The following is a 3,204-nucleotide window of genomic DNA, read 5'->3' as shown; positions in this document are numbered from 1 at the left end:
ATAAACGCATTTTTTTCTCTTTTGTTGTACTTTTTGTTTTTGATCCTTTTTTAATCAAATAAACTCATAAAAATCTTTACAGGTTTGGACTTTTCTTACATTGACAGAATTGAGGTTTTAGATGTGCCATATGGTTTTTGTAGGCTTTCCGGGCCTTTTCTGAAATTCACGTCTTTTAGAGACTTTTAAAATCTCTTAAAACTTTTAAAGTCAACCTTTATAAACTTTTGAACAATTATAGATACAGAGGCAGAGCTGCCTCAAACAGATTGTCAAACTGCAACGGGAAGGCCGGGGAGGGTTGGGGGGCAGGAGGTAGGGGGGTAAGAGATCAACCAAAGGACTTGTATGCATGCATATAAGCATAACCAATGAACATAAGACACTGGGGGATAGGGGAGGCTAGGGGACTGTCTAGGGCGGGGGGGAAAATGGGCACATATGTAATACCCTTTATAATAAAAAAAATTAAAAAAGTCACTAAATTATTTTAAGCAACTATGTTACTGATGTCTGTCTACTTAGCAGAAATGCTACCTATGTATACCAAAACAAAATTTTGCTATTAAGGTCACATACATATTTGGAGTTAGGAATTCCAATCTTAGGGATATAAGTTGAATCTTTATTCAGTTGTATCATGATTCCAGTTAAAGGAACACTGTCTGATTTCCAGAACATTGAAATGAAAATTACCAAATAGCCTTGTCTCATTCTAAGCAGCACCGAAGGTTGAGAAGGTCTTTCTTTAGAGAAAGATGACTCGATGTGCTAAAATCAAATCTGACACTTGAGATTTCTTTGATGCTTAGGAACATTTATCTTCTACCCATTAACTTTGCAAGTCTAAATGATGATAAATTTAAAGTGGGATAACGGTTCTCTTATTTAAAGAGATGCATTTTGTACTACAATATGCCTATTTTATTTCATATTTATTCAGAATTTCTATACTACAAAAATTCTCAGTTTTGTTCTGTTTTATTTTCTTTAGTTGGTGCAGTAAATGGTGACAACGTCTAAGTCATTGTTAGGGAAAGCAGAACATACTATCATAAGGAAGATGCTTTTTAAAGTCCCTCCCTTAGTCTATAAAATGATTTTCAAATGAAGCAAAAGAAGGTAAAGGAAGCCAGATAATATGAAAAATTCCTCTTCAAGGTGCACAAACATATAAGCAAGACAGAAATAGGAAAGTAAGCATAATTAATGTGGTCCACAAAGCATGTTAAAATTGACATGAACAATTGGAGGTCAAGGCTCAAATATATTGATGTTTTCTATACATAGTTTTTATGTTTCATCCTCCTTTTCATCCCACCTCACACTAATGCCATTCTCCTACAAAATTCTGCCCCTTCCAATGAAAAATAAATATGTTTATGTAAGGAATCCTGAAATTCAATTCATTCTCTTTAAAGATCCAGCCGAAACCGGTTTGGCTCAATGGATAGAGTGTCAGCCTGCGGACTGAAAGGTCCCGGGTTCAATTACTCTCTATAAAAAATCAATAAAATATATTTTTAAAAAAAATAAATAAATAAAGATCCTTTGGGGGGTTGGGGCGGGGGAGAGAGAAGAGTTCACTCTACTTTTATTCACCCTCAGAAAAAAATAAAAGTATTTTAAATAAATTATTTTCCTGTCATCATAAGTTCAGGGCTTTGCCTTCATACAAACACAATGAGTATTTAAATTTCCTTTCACACATTTACTGGGCAATTTAACATCTGTCTTTTTTTAAATATAATATCATGGTCATTCTCTGTATGAAATCAAATATGTTTTAATGTATGAATATACAAACCAAAGTCCTTAAATTCTTTTTTTTTCTTTGTGTTTTTCCCTTATGAAGGTCCCACTAAGGTGCTGGGATGAAATTCACGGGTGGTGAAGAGCTCTGATAGCAGCACCAGCTGGCTCCCAGCTTCCAGCAGCCCAGCCGCTGCCAAGCTGGCCGCTGTTGGAGCAGCGTATGCACCGTCACGCGTGGAAAGGCTGCTTCGTAAACCTTCCCTCCCATCAGCACCGAGGAACTGACTGGACTACTATCATCAGGCTCCTTAGGGGTGGCTCTTTTTTCCCTACTGACCTTTAAACCCCAACACAAACGCGAAGGGGAGAGAAGAGAGAGCAGAAGAAGGGAGGAAGGATGAGAGAAACACAGTTGAGGAAAAGGGGTGTAGTAGTATTTTTTTTCCTAACCCATCAATAAATAGCCAAGGTTACTTTTGGCAAAGAGAAAAACAGAAAAGGACAGACTGTGCCTGCTGGAAGCTTTTGTACTTCTGCCCAGACTGAGGAGAAATGATAGGATTAAATAAAAATGCCAGCAATAACAGAAAGGAAATCCCCCCAATAGTTTTCCTTGCCTGGAGGAAGAACTGCTGGAAGCGCTGACCTCCTTGCCTATCTCAGGGAGGTCAAGAAACTGATGGTCACTCCTACAATTGTGATTAACGATGCCCCCGCAGGTGACCTGTTCCTAACCAGTCTCTGGAGTGCAGCAAGACTCAGTTGCCTGGTGGTGTGTTGAGTCATTGTTCTGGCAAAAGATCTATTTGCTGCAACTACAGGCTTAGCTTTCAAGAAGGCATCCTCTAGATTCTTTGCTGCGACACCCTATCATGAAAGAACAGAGAGCCCAGTGCAAAGAATGGCTGCTGAGAAGGATAAAATGTTAAATTAATTTTAAAAAAAGCTTTTGTTCTGAATGAAAAAGTGCAGCATAATGAATAATTAAACAATTAATAATGTAATCCTCTTAAAAGCACAGAACCACTATGCAAGAAGATTAAGTTTTCAGTATAATGCAAATAGTAAGAATAAGCCCTCCCCCCCCCCACAGATACATGCTCACACACACACACACACACATAGATACACACACACCAGTAATAGAATTGAAAGCACATTTCCGGATTTTAATTAAATACTATTAAATTTTCCGTAATAAGCCAGCAACAACAGTGCTGCAATATGCAAGGATTATCAAATACAAAAGTAAGTACATAATGGCAAGAAGCTAACATTTCTTGTTTCTTTTTATATAAAAAGAAGTTACTTGAAAAGGTGCAGGCTCCTTCTAAGGTTCTGTGTTGCACATCGCCAAGCATCAAGGTAAGTGCTAATCTGTGGTGCTGACTGCAAGATTGGGATATAGATTAAGGTATTTCAGTGACAGAGCAGTCATGGAAAAAGGAC

The 3,204-nt window shown here is 37.6% G+C and overlaps 1 long non-coding RNA gene across 1 annotated transcript in view; it reads left to right on the top strand.

Annotated features, from left to right (window-relative positions):
• LOC107185141 overlaps window positions 1–2,768 on the top strand; it is a 156,046-nt gene extending 153,278 nt beyond the window's left edge. Inside the window, exon 3 of the long non-coding RNA XR_001516060.1 lies at window positions 1,856–2,768. This is a non-coding gene — a long non-coding RNA (uncharacterized LOC107185141). The remainder of the gene's footprint in view (window positions 1–1,855) is intronic.
• The last annotated feature ends 436 nt before the right edge of the window (window positions 2,769–3,204 follow it).

Source organism: Myotis davidii, unplaced genomic scaffold, assembly GCF_000327345.1.
Source record: "Myotis davidii unplaced genomic scaffold, ASM32734v1 scaffold488, whole genome shotgun sequence".
Classification (NCBI taxonomy): Eukaryota; Metazoa; Chordata; class Mammalia; order Chiroptera; family Vespertilionidae; genus Myotis; species Myotis davidii.
The sequence above is the reverse complement of the archived record's forward strand: the minus strand, read 5'-3'. Positions and strand labels throughout refer to the sequence as shown.